The sequence below is a fragment of the Vipera ursinii genome (genome assembly GCF_947247035.1).
Source record: "Vipera ursinii genome assembly, chromosome: 4".
Classification (NCBI taxonomy): Eukaryota; Metazoa; Chordata; class Lepidosauria; order Squamata; family Viperidae; genus Vipera; species Vipera ursinii.
This window is the reverse complement of record NC_139514.1, coordinates 46,967,120-46,981,474: the sequence shown is the minus strand read 5'-3', so window position 1 is coordinate 46,981,474 and position 14,355 is coordinate 46,967,120.

Below are 14,355 nucleotides of genomic sequence, written 5' to 3'. Positions count from 1 at the left end.
TATCACATCAAAATACAAAATGCTCATATAAAAAGAATGAGCAATGCATACTGTTCATTTAATGGTTTCTAGCAATTTAAGATATGTCAGTCACTGCTCTAATTAGTCCTTTGGACCCTGAAAGCTGTACTCTTCTTTTTTTTATTTCCCCCTCCATAACCTCAAAATATATAGGTCCATATTCATAGATGTTTCTACCTTTCAGATGTTTAATGGACTGACAAGTTATTTTTCCACAAGTAATACTGGTTTGGGCCGAGCACATTGTGATCCTCTGAAGATAGTAAGAATATAAAGGTGGAGTCTGTAAACAGTATATTTTATATAAATGGAATTTCCTGATTCTTTTTTAAAACAAAGCAAAATGATAAAGATAATGATGATGATGATGATGATGATGATGATGATGATGATGATGATCATCATCATCATCATCATCATCATCATCATCATCATCATCATCATCATCATCATCATCCTGTACCAGGCCCGGACACAGCATGGAGACGGCATTGGTCGCTCTGATGAATGATCTCTGGTGAGCTCGGGACAGGGGTTGTTCCTCTGTCCTGGTCCTATTAGACCTCTCAGCGGCTTTTGATACCATCGACCATGGTATCTTACTGCGGTGTCTCAGGAGATTGGGAGTGGGAGGCACTGTTCTTCAGTGGTTCTCCTCCTACCTTCTGGAACGTTCACAGTTGGTGTTGGCGGGTGGGCAGAGATCGACCCCGAGACCTCTCATTTATGGAGTTCCTCAGGGGTCAGTCCTCTCACCTCTCCTGTTTAACATCTATATGAAGCTGCTAGGTGAGATCATCCATGGTTTTGGAGTGGGTTATCATCAGTATGCTGATGATACCCAGCTTTTCATCTCGACCCCAAACCACCCCAGTGATGCCCTCGACGTGATGTCCCGTTGCTTGGAAGCGGTTCGGGTCTGGATGGGGAGGAACAGGCTTCAACTCAACCCGGACAAGACTGAATGGCAGTACATACCGGCATGTCAGGAAATTCAGATTATTACATCTCTTAATATTGGGGGTGAGTTATTACCCCCCGTAGATAAGGCTCACAATTTGGGTGTCCTCTTAGATTCACAGCTCTCCTTAGAAGCTGTGACTAGAGGGGCCTTCGCCCAGGTTCGTCTGGTGCGCCAGTTGCGACCCTATCTGGACCTGGATGCCTTGCGTACAGTCACTCATGCACTTGTGACCTCTCGTCTAGACTACTGCAATGCTCTTTACATGGGGCTGCCCTTGAGAACCACTCAGAAGCTTCAGCTGGTACAGAATACAGCTGCATGAGTTCTTTTGGGGGTCTCCCGATACTCCCATATTACACCTCTGCTCTGTGAGCTGCACTGGCTTCCAATTGCCTTCCGGGTGAAATTCAAGGTGCTGGTGATGACATACAAAGCCCTACATGGCATGGGTCCGGATTACCTGCGGGAGCACCTACTGCCGGCGTCAACTTCCCTCCATCCTGTATGTTCTCACAGAGAGGGCCTCCTCAGGGTACCACCGGTCAGAGAATGTCGGCTGGTGACCCCCAGGGGGAGAGCATTCTCGGTGGGTGCACCAATCCTTTGGAACCGCTTACTGGCTGAACTCCGGATGGCCCCCGACCTTCGCTCCTTCCGGCGTGATCTAAAAACTTATCTATTCGAACAAGCCGGCCTGGCCTGATGGGTTTGGGTTTTAACATTATTTTAACTAACCTACAACATTGGGCACAATCATTTAACTTTAAATCTTGTATCCTGTATTCTTATTTTTATTTCCCTGTACACCGCCCTGAGTCCTTCAGGAGAAGGGCAGTATATAAATCAAATAAATAAATAAATAAATAAATAAATAAATAAATAAATAAATAAATAAATAAATAAATAAATAAATAATAAAATACAACTTGCCTGTGTCTGAAAAGTCGTGGGAACATAGGGTGGAAAAAGTTGTTGAGAATGAGAGGGTGAAGATCTTGTGGGACTTCCGAATACAGACAGATCGCCATTTGGAACACAACATGCCAGATATCGCAGTCGTAGATAACCGAAGTATACACTTGATTGATATCACTGTACCAGGAGATGCCAGAGTCAAAGAAAAAGAACTGAAAAAAATTACGAAATATTGTGTCCTGCCCATTGAAACTGCATGATTATGGATGAAACATGCAACAGTGATACCCATTGTCATTGGGGCAGCGGGAACTGTGTCCAAAAACTTTGCAAAATATATCAAGAAATTTCAGCTTCCTGCAATAACTCTAGCAAAGCTACAAAAAACTGCACTACTCAGAACATCTTACATTTTAAGGAGATATTTGGTTGGTACTTAGGATGCTGGCAGCAACCCATGTCCACCATTGTTGTTGTTGTTGTTAGCTGCAAAGTCGTGTCTGACTCATCGCGACCCTATGGACAACGTTCCTCCAGGCCTTCCTGTCCTCTACCATTTTCTGGAGTCCATTTAAGATCACGCCTACTGCTTCAGTGACTCCATCCAGCCACCTCATTCTCTATCATCCCCTTCTTCTATTGCCCTCAATCTTTCCCAGCATTAGGCTCTTCTCCAGTGAGTCCTTCCTTCTCATTAGGTGGCCAAAGTATTTGAGTTTTAGCTTCAGGATCTGGCCTTCTAAAGAGCAGTCAGGGTTGATCTCCTCTAGGACTGACCGGTTTGATCGCCTTGCAGTCCAAGGGACTCGCAGGAGTCTTCTCCAGCACCATAGTTCAAAGGCCTCAATTCTTTGGTGCTAAGCCTTTTTTATGGTCCAGCTTTCACTGCCATACATTGCAACTGGGAAGACCATAGCCTTGACTATACGCACTTTTGTTGGCAGGGTGAGGTCTCTGCTTTTTAGAGTGCTGAATAATAATAATAATAATAATAATAATAATAATAATAATAATAATAATAATAATAATAATAATAATAATAATAATAATAAAATAATAAAAATAAAGTTGGAAGTGACCTTAGAGATCATCTAGTCCAACCCCCTGCTCAGCCAGGAAACCCTATACCATTTCAGACAAATGGCTGTCCAGTCTCTTCTTAAAAACTTCCAGTGTTTGGAGTATTCACAGCTTCTGGAGGCAGGGTGTTCCACTCATTAATTGTTCTAACTGTCAGAAACTTTCTCCTTACTTCTAGGTTGTTTGGTTAGTTTCCATCCATTGCTTCTTGTCTTGCCTTCAGGTACTTTCATGAATAGCTTGACTTCTTTGTGGCAACACTTGAGATATTGGAACACTGCTATCATGTCACCCCTCATCTTTCTCTTCATTAAACTAGAGATACCCAATTCCAGAAACTGTTCCTTTGTTGCTCTTCTTTATACTCTCTCTAGAGTCTCAACATCTTTTTTACATCATGGTGACCAAAACTGGATTCAGTATGCCAAGTGTGGCCTTACCAAGGCATTGCAAAGTGGTATTAACACTTCACATAATTTCAATTATATCCCTCTGTTAATGCCCCCTAGCACTGTGTTGGCTTTTTTGGCAGTTGCAGAACACTGCTGGCTCATATTTAAGTGATTGTCCACTAGGACTCTGAGATCCCTCTCACAGTTATTACTATTGAGCAAGGTACCACCTATATTATACCTGTGCATTTGTTTTTTCTTGACTAAATGTAGAACCTTACTTTTTTCACCATTAAATTTCATTTTGTTAGATAGCGCCCAATGTTCAAGTCTGTCAAGATCCTTCTGTATCTTAAGCCTATCTTCTGGAGTGTTGGCCATTCCTGTCAGCTTGATGTCATCTGCAAATTTGATGAGTTCTCCATCTATCCCCTCATCCAAATCATTGATGAATAAGTTGAAGAGCACTGGGCCCAGAACAGATTCCTGCAGCACCCACTACACACTTCCTTCCATGTACATGCATTTCCATTGAGGACCACATGCTGAGTTCGGCCAGTCAGCCAGCTATGAATCCATCTGATGGTGATGCTGTCTAACCCACATTTTTTCCATCTTATCAAGTAGTAGGTTGTGATCTACTTTATCAGATGCCTTACTGAAATTCAAGTAAATCATATCCACAGCATTCCTATGGTCCACTAATTTTGTTACCTGGTCAAAAAATGCAATAAGATTTGTCTGGCATGATCTGTTTTTGACAAACCCATGTTGGCCTTTGGCAATGACTTTAGGTGTTCACTGATTTGTTGTTTGATTATCTTTTCCAGAATCTTCCCAGGTATTAATGTCAGACTGATAGGTTTGTAGTTTCCTGAATTGATTTTTTCCCCCTTTTTTGAAGATGGGAACTACATCATCTCTTTTCCAGTCCTCTGGCAGTTTCCAAGTGCTCCAGGATCTTTGAAAGATATAATTCAGTGGTTCTGAGATCACATCTGCCATTTCCTTCAGAACCTTGGGGTGTAATTCATCTGATCCTGGTGATTTGAACTTTGCTCACTTACCTTTTTCTTGCCTATCTCAACTTGTGTTTCTAATCTGTTTTCTATGATACTGTTTTTGCTAGGTTGGAATGTTTTTCCCTTTGTGTAAAGATGGATGCAAAAAACAAGTTAAATAGTTCTGCTTTCTCCCTGTTGCTTGTCACCTTCTTGCCACTTTCTCCCATTAATAGACCAATAATTTCCTTAATTTTTTTCTTGTTTTTTACACGTTGAAAGAAGCTTTTTTTTGTCAGAAGCCTTAGTTCATTTTGAGCCTTAGCTTTCCTCACTTCATCTTTGCAGTCTCGGTCTATTTGCTGATATTCTGCCTTAGTTATGTGCTCCTCTTTCCACTTTTTATATTTGTCCTTTTTGTCTTTCAAGTTATCAGATAGTTTTTTACAGTATGTAGCCATGCTGGTTTCTTTTGAGAGCTGTTATTTTTCTTCTTCGTTGGAATTGTGCTAGACTGGGCTTTTATAATCTCACTTTTCAAAATTTCCCAAGCTTCTTGAGTTATTTTCCCCTTGAGGATTCTCCTCCATGGAATCCTTCACAAGCTCTCTCTAAGTTTATTGAAATTAGCTCTCTTAAATTCCAAGACACTAGTTTGACTGTGTTCTATTGCTTGTGCTTGAATAATGTTGAATTTCAATATTGCAAGATCACTCCCCCTCCAAGGTTCCTGTGGCTTCAACACCTTCAATCATTTCATATGTATTAGTGAGAATTAGGTCCATTATGGCTGATCTCCTAGTTCCCTTCTCTACTTTTTGGCAGACAATGTTGTCTGCTAGCTTTGTCAGGAATCTGTCTGATCTTCCACTTGGTGCAGAGTTTGTCTCCCAGTTGATGTCAGGGTAATTAAAGTCCCCCACTACTATACTGATGTGCTTCCTGCATACCTTAGTTAGCTGACTAGCAAAAAGTTCATCTATTTCCTCTGTTTGGTTGGGTGGCCTATAGTATACACCTATGACAGTGTCATTTTTTTCTCCTTTTATATTGACCCAAATCAAGACAGTTTTCATCATTGTTGTGCTCTATTTCTGTAGAAATGTAGTTATTTCTTATATAGAGAGCAACTCCACTTTCTCTTTTATTTGGTCTATTTCTTTTAAATAATTTAAATCCCTCTAGCTGTGTGTTCCATATGTGGGTTTTATCCCACCAAGTTTCTGTAATGGCAACAATATCATATCTGCCCTCATTTGCCTAAATTTCTAGTTCAGCCTGTTTATTGCTCATGCTCTGTGCATTGGTGTACAGACATTTGAGTCCTTTATGATTGACCCTATGTTTACTTTCTACATAGCTTGTGTTGTGCCTGAGTTCCCCTATTTTCTTACCACCTATTTAATTAGTGCACTTGGTGTGGCACTCACTGTTAAAAGCTTGATTTTGCTTGGCAGCTAGGTTGCTATTCTTGTCCACACACACCTTTATGTTACATGCACTGATAACCCTATAATTTTTAGACTGCTGGGGACAGCAATATTCTATTATCAGTTAACTCACTGTCCCTGGTGTTCAGTTTAAATATTTCTGCAGAAAATCTGTGAATTTATTGCCAAATAACTCATTCCCTTTCTTTGATGGATGCAAACCATCTCTTTTGTACACTTTTTCATTGGACCAGCTGCAGACATTGCGACTAATATAACCAAACCCTTTGCCTTTACACCACTCCTTTAGTCACATATTGAATTCTGCTATACACAAAATCTTATTATGCCTTTGTACCCAATGATAGATCTTCAAATTAATTTCAAAAATAACAAAAATCTAAATAGTTCAATAGAAGACCATATTTATATTCATAAGTATGGCTCAGCATATGTTTATACATAGCAAGTGTTATTATTTTGGCATCTTTTGGATGTTTAATTTTTATTTTCTCCTTTTCTATGTGAATGGTTCTAAAATATTGCCACTTTTGCACTGAGAGACAGTACAAAGATATATGATATGTCAAAAGGTGAGAAAGAGAGAAGCAAATGGATGGTGCTCTTTTCAGCACTTGTACTTTATGTTAAAGCATTGCCTTAGAAAAACAGAAAGTTCTTGTACTGTGATGATTGTAGGCTAGGAATATTATCAATGTCTGAATTCTATCAAGGTTTTTCAGTTTGAATGTATACTAAATTTCTACTACTGTTGCTGCAATCTCATATTAAGCTGGTGAGAAAGGCTGAACTGTGTTCAGTTATATTCAGAATAAAAATTTGGGGTCATTCTTCTAAGCAAAGGAATCCAATTGATTTTTTGAGAATGCCTATTCCTTTCTGCTCGATTTTACATCAAAAGATGTGCCACTCATGATTTTCCAATCAAAAACCTGCAGGGGTCTTTTTGACCAACTATGAAAGTGTGATGCCTATGGAGACAGAAAAATGTATTACCATGTTATCAAAATAGCTATTTGGTTTGCAAGTTTATGTCACAGGTAGCAATACTGACTAAAGGCAATCATAGTCATTTAGATCCATGGGAAAAATCATCATCATACTGGGACAATGCAGCAAAGTGTTGGAAATAGCATATTGTGAACCACAGAGCTGGGGAATTTCCCTTCAGTTCTCCATTTCATTTTTAGGCAATACATGTCAGAGTACAAACAGCAGTGGCTGAATTGTCCTGGAAGTAAAAGTATTGCATTGAAAATAATCTTCAGTAGAATTAATCAGTTGAATCATTTTCTAATCAAGTCAATCCAACAAAATTTTGTACTGTCTACAAAAGCCTTCAATGTAGAAAGTCATGGTTGGATGATGTGCTTATTAAGACTAGTCTAATTAACACAAAAAATGTATGCAAGACTTCGTGTTTTTCAGACTTCTTAATCAGATGAGGGTTTCAATTTTTTTCAAAGAACGAGAAAGAAATATAAAATATAAAAAAATGTTTATAGATTCAAATTTACAGTTACATCAATTGCAAGATAGTTATACATTTTTAGACTGCACTCTATCAGAAGGGACAAAGGAAATAGATCATCTATCAGCTAGGAATTATTATTACGGTTTGTTAATATGTTATTGGACTTCTAGATGCTTTTAAAATACAATTTTCATTAGCCTTTGCCATGCTTCAACTAGAAAAAAATGTTTCTATGTCTTTACATTGTCTTATTTTTTCACTTGGTTGGTTTTGCTTGGTTGTCAACCAACCAAAATGATTGGTTATGGTCCAAAGCAAAGGGCTATGAATCATACTGTTATCCAACTTAGAACAAGATGAAATGAGAGAGATTTCAATTGCTGACATTAATGTTTTTACTGTCTGGTATTCTACTAGATAAAGTGTTTGTTTTCTTCAGAGAGATATAAATTTAAATTAATTTAAACATGACACATCATTCGAGAAGAATAAAACTTTTTTTAAAAACAAGCATATGAAATGTTTCATTATAAATTCTAGTTGGTTAGCTATATTTTATTATTTATTTATATTTCATATTTCTTAACCACCCATCTCCCTCTGATTTATATATATACATTATATATATGTAAGAGCCTTGGTGGAGCAGTGGGCTAATGCCTCCTTAAGTAACACCAGCTGCCTGCAATTAGTGCAGGTTCGCATCCCACCAGGCTCAAGGTTGACTCAGCCTTCCATCCTTCCGAGGTAGGTAAAATGAGGACCCAGATTGTTGGGGGCAATAAGCTGACTTTGTAATAATGCCGCTTGGGGGTGTGTGTGAAAGCCCTAATAAGCAGGCATATACATAGAATGAAGGCTATTGCTAAGCACATTTCATTTGTGCTTATATTGTAAGCCGCCCTGAGTCTTCGGAGAAGGGCGGGATATAAATGGGATTAAAATAAATAAAATAAAAAATATATACATTATATAGAGTTAAATATATCTAAAAAGCAATGAATACTATTCTGGCATATTATAAACTATTTTGCTTATTATTGTTATGAATATGGTGCACAAAAATTAGACATATTGTTATCTCTAATTCTCATGTATTTATTATCAAATAGCAAAATATTTATTTATTTATTTATTTATTTATTTATTTATTTATTTATTTATTTATTTATTATCTATCTATCACATTTGTATATGACCTGACTCCCAACTACCCTGAGAACTTCCAAAATAAAATAATAATTGATACACTAACAACGTTTAAAGGTGAAAATGATGATGACAATGACGACAACCATGATGATGTTAATGAAACAAAGAAAGAGAGAGAAGAAATGACAGATCAAAGAAGGATGAAGCAAAGTGTCTTTACTCTTCCTCACCAAAGGCCTTAGGAGATTCAGGTCTTTAAGGTTCTTATAAACTACCTCTATGTAGTTATTTAATTTTATTGGACAGGAATAGTGAAAGGTGAACTCTATCAAAGTAGTTGCAACATCGGAAATAGAATCACTTTATAAGGAATGTGAACAAAGAACCAAGTCTAATAAACAAGAATAGAGTCTACGAGCAATAGACATAGCACATAGTTTATAGCTCAGAATTTTTCCAGGGGAAAAATTTCCATTCACATGTGCCATTTCTTTAATCATTATAAACACTTGAATCTCTTCCATCTATGTGAGAAAGTGCATCAAATCTAGGAAGGAGAGAAAACCAAGAGAAACTGTTTAAATTGAAATGTCTCATTCGTTCTTTCTTTAAGTTATTTACCTATGTAAAGATCCTGTCAGTGTTATCAACATTGTTAAAATGCCATAGAATGTGCACTTCAAATATAGGTGAAAGTGTTCTGGAAATCTGTTTTGTCAAGCAGAAATGTAATATAGTGACAGCAAAGAGGAACATGACCTCAGTGGTTTCTCTCTACTCCATTAACCAGAAGGGGGCAGAGGGGAGAATCATAACCAATGTGCATTTCAAACATTAAAAGTATAAGAGGACACTTTTCATTTTTTTGTGATTCTTTCTTCCATTCCAATATTCTTTTTTTTCTTTTTTTCATTTTTCAACTTCCTACATCTCTGTGAAATGAATGTACTGTAAAGTGTTTTGGATTTTTTTCTTCCCCCTAGAATAAAATTTCCCTCCTCTCTGGTCAAATGGCTTACATCTTCAACAATGATGATTCTCCCTTTTATCTTTTCAAAAATCAATATAGAAAAAAAGTCTCCCTAGAGCTCTTTCTGTGGTCTCTGAACCCTTGTACTATATAACTGTTCTTCTGCAGTATGTATTAAAATAAAAACTAAACTAACCTATTGTGTGCTGGACTGCGCAGGATAACATGTTCTGAATAGCAAGACTGTTCTTATCAATTCAACATGAATGTTCTCTTAACGAATTGTCTGATTTTTCATGAATAATTAAATTTGTCTCTGTTATATATAGTGGTTAATAACTGAAAAAAGACCCCCAATAAAAGATACGTATGTTCTACCCACTTTTTAGAATACAGTCCTAGCTGAACAACCAAGCACAGGTGTCAGCTATTAAAAGTTTTATGTATTCTTGCTCTAAACCAGGGGTGTTAAACTGCCGGACCGTGGGCTGAACGGGTCACATGGAAGCCACATCTGCCCCAATGGCAAAACTGTCCCGATACATCGTGCAACATCATGTGATGCTGCGAGTTTGACATGTCTGCTCTAAAACCTTCCTTCCTTCCTTCCTTCCTTCCTTCCTTCCTTCCTTCCTTCCTTCCTTCCTTCCTTCCTCCCTCCCTCCCTCCCTCCCTCCCTCCCTCCCTTTCTTTTGTCATAATAGAATAAATTGCATTAACATACAGTACAGATTTAATATCTAACTAAAACTACATACATGAATGTTAAACTATGTGGCTATAAATATGCAAAAAGAACTAGGGCAGCAGAGATCATTAAAAGGCTGCTTGGTTAAATGAAGGTATAGTACAAGCAAAGCACCTCTTTGCTCTGCTTTGTACTGCTTTGTTGACTGCTGCAAAATAATACACATCTCTACTGATGTTAAGCTAAGTTGCCTTTCTTAGGCTTAGAAAGAAGTTGGTGTGTTTGAGGCCTGAATAATCAGGCAAAGTAAAAGTAAGAATATTAAATTGCATAAAGCAGGTTCCAGAAAAGCTGCTTTTTATAGAAATGATACAATATGAAGAGTTTGATTTTGAGATACAAGAACAAAAATAAAACTCTTGAAGAAAAGGGAGATAGCATGATTGCAAGAATAAGTAAAAATATTACTAGCTGCTCCCTAAAGAATAGATTAGGCGAGCATTGCAAATGAAATAGGTTTTAACATTTATTGGATCAAAGGCAACAATCTTAACATGAAGCTAGAATTCTTGTTTGGAAGGTGTTTCAGAGTTTTTAGGAACATCAAACATGCAAAGGGACTTATTTTACTTTGATACCTTCCACCCATCAAAGCTCTTAAAAATACAGAAAGAAAATGGATACTATAGCCTTTGGGTTGTCCTTTTACCAACTCAGACTCAGAACAGAATTACTTGATATCAATTCACTCAATAACACCAGAATTTAAAATACCGTATTTTCTGGCGTATAAGATGACCCCCTACTTTTCCTGTTAAATTATAGGGTTTGGGCTAATAACTCAATATTTCAGTTCTTGGCACACAATCTGCATATTAACAACTCATTTAGCGTTAGTACCCTTTTTTTATAAGTGCCACGATGTTGCTAAAATAAAAGAGGTAAACTTCGTGATCCACCCAGCCCGTGCATAAAACAGAAATGAAAAGTCTTAAGCCTTTCGGTTCCCAAATACCAAGGTTTCCCCCGAGTTTTGTGTGGTTAAACAATCGGCATTTGCGTATTAATGTTTCTCTACAGAGCACAAAATTCACCCAAATTAAGAAAAGTGGGGAGCTAAAGAATCTGGGGCTACGAAGAATGCCTCTGGCATGACGGGCAACCTTGGGAAATATGAGGACTGTAGCGGCACCCTCAGTTCGCACATTCCGATCCAGAAAGCGGCCGGAGCCTCCTCCGTTACTTCTAACGGAACCTCTCCACGCCCACGTCCTGCCCACCTCGCCTTTTAAACCTCACCCCCTTTTCCCCCGTAATGTTTCCCTGCTCCACCTGCTCTGTGATTGGCCCAGCTTTGCTCATTCCCCACCAAGGGGGGGGGGGCTCACCTTCTTTCCTCTGAGCTCTCTCGCTTGGTGCGCTGCTGCTCTCACTTCTGCACTCTGTGACCGGGCAAGCAATTCTTCTGGTCGGTGTGGGTCAGGTGGTGCCTCAACAGGAGCAAAGGTGCTCCCTTTCTACTGTCAAGCGGTGCACCTCTGGGGACCGCCTGCCCCTCCTCTCGTCGGAGACCTGACAACCAGCATTGGAAGCGCCAGCATGGCCAGTCCTAGAGAGAGCAACAGCGGCGGCTGCAGTAGCTGCCCCAGGAGCTGACGAGAGTTTGCCCTCCATCAACCGTTCGCCGTCAGCTGCTTAACCACGGGTCGCCATCGCTTACCTCCATTCACCCAGTGATCCCGCCGTCTAGCAGGAAAGAGAAAAGATCAGAGAGGTGAGTAATATTTTCCAGCGTATAAGACGACTGGGTGTATAAGACGACCCCCAACTTTTGAGAAGATTTTCATGGGTTAAAAAGTCATCTTATACGCCGGGAAATACGGTAGTACCAAGTTATCCTTCTTTGCCTCAGGATCTGACTTCTACTGGGTAATGTCTACGAATTTGGTGAAGGCACATGTGATTCTTTATTCATAAAAGAGAAGAAGGCCATTTAAATCATGTTTAGACTTAAAATGAAATCATCAGTAGATTAAATTTGATTCAGAAACATATTGGTAACTATCAGGCTGATAAATTACCGTCATAAGCTTTACCAAGCTTCCACAAGAAGGTGTATGACTGTGTTATACATGTTAATCTAGCCCAGTGATGGCAAACCTTTTAGAGACTGAGTGTCCAAACTGCAACTCAAAACCCACTTATTTATTGCAAAGTGCCAGGGCTGCATTAGCATTGTGGTTCCCTCAGGGAGGGTGGTGTGTGTGGCCCACTGGCGTGGTCATCTTGATGCTTTAACACCTTGGTAGCTGGCCGTTTTGCCTGCTTTATGCTGGGTGGGGCTGCTGCTCCGGGCAGTAGTGGCAGACTAATGGACCTGCGTGAGCTGCTAGTGGCGGCGGTGCAAGTGCCCACAAAGAGGGCTCTGAGTGCTGCCTCTGGCATGCGTGCCATAGGTTCACCACCACTGATCTAACCTATACTGATTGTAAATCAATCTCTATTTAACCTAATATAAATTTTATCAGGACATGAAAAATTATAGCTCAGTCTGGTTTCAGGTTTTTTTTTCCAGTTAGATTATCAAAATGAAAAATGAACCTTGGTAAGCTGAGCTTTCATTTACACGAGAAATTCAAAGTTTTGCATTTGGTATTTTAGGGACTCACAATGATGTTATGAGATGCAAGTAACCAGGAACTTGATTTCTTGATTGAGTTGAATTCAAAGCACTAAAAGTTTATTACATGCTACCTACATACAAGAATCTGATCTAAAAACACAGCGGGCCCCAACATTTTGGGCACCAGGGACCGGTTGTGTGGAGAAAGGGTTTTCCACAGACCAGAGGGGACATAGTTTTACATGCTGCCTGCATATAGATGGGGCTTCACCTGTTTGTGCAGCCCAGTTGCTGATATGCCACAGCTCGGTGCTGGTTCACAGACCACGGAGTGGGGACCCTGTACTAACAGTCAAGTCAAATTTGCATTAGATAAGAGTAAATGTGATTCATGGGGGCTGGACTCTCTTATGTATGTGTAAAGATTCCAAACTGATGATGCATTTGACCCTGCCTTTGTGCTCTGATTGGTCATCTCCTACAGATCTCATGCTGTTATCCAAGTATCCTCACCCATAATATTTTTATTTCATATGAATTAAATGTTAGTTTATATTATTCTTCATTCCCAAACTGCCACCAGCATTCATAGCTTCCTTGGATAGTAAATAAGAAACAAAAGTTTGTGAAAGGGAAAAATATTTTGATGACACAGTCTAGCTGCACAAATTACCTTAACATTTTTTAAATAATAATAATAATAATATTAATTTAATTTTAAGTTAATTTGAGAGTAAAAGTTTACAATGAAATTCTTTATTTCCATTTGTTAAGCTAGTTAAGTACCTACACATTAATGTGATGTACTGTAATGAAAGGTTCCTGTTTATATGATACAAAATTCTCCATTTTCCTGAAGGCTAGACTATTTATTTAGCAGAGCTCTTTTTTCCAAGTTTGGATCCTGTTTAGCAAATCTCTGATATGGTGTCCAAAGTCCATGATTTCTTCTCTATATTAGTCATCCTCCTGTATTAACAATATACAAAGAGATCACCTATTTGATGATCATCATAGGAATTGCCAACCATCAACAGCTGCTAATGGTGATCAAGGTCATTCTAAATCAATGTCATTCTAAATAATAAATCATTGTCTAGCCACAATTATCCATGCTTCATTAACATTCAAATTGCATTTTTCCAAATTTTATACATGGGATCACCTTTAAAGACCAACAGGAAAATTAAAGTTAATTAAAAGTATGTTTGTTATATTCTAGATCAAAATTAGGTATGTTGAATGAACAACTTGAATGTGTTCTGCATGGCCAGATCTTTTAACCTGAACTTTTCAAAATATTTATTTTTTCCTAAGTTTACTTTTAGCTTAAAGTACATTATTTATTCATGGCTACTTTTATGTTTGACTATGCTTTGTCATCCCTTATGTCCACTTGGCACTATCTTATATTTTTCATAGATTGGTTTTATTTAATAATGTTTGAGTTTTTATTATTAAGCTGTTTTGAAGATAAAATAATAAATAACGCATATTTTAAATTTTTAAACAGAATTTTCATCTACACAAATTTCAATGCAAATTGGGCCTTATTAATGTAGTAATATTAGATCTGACTTTGAATGTGTTATTTTGCCTATTTTGTTTTGGTGTTACTGAGAAA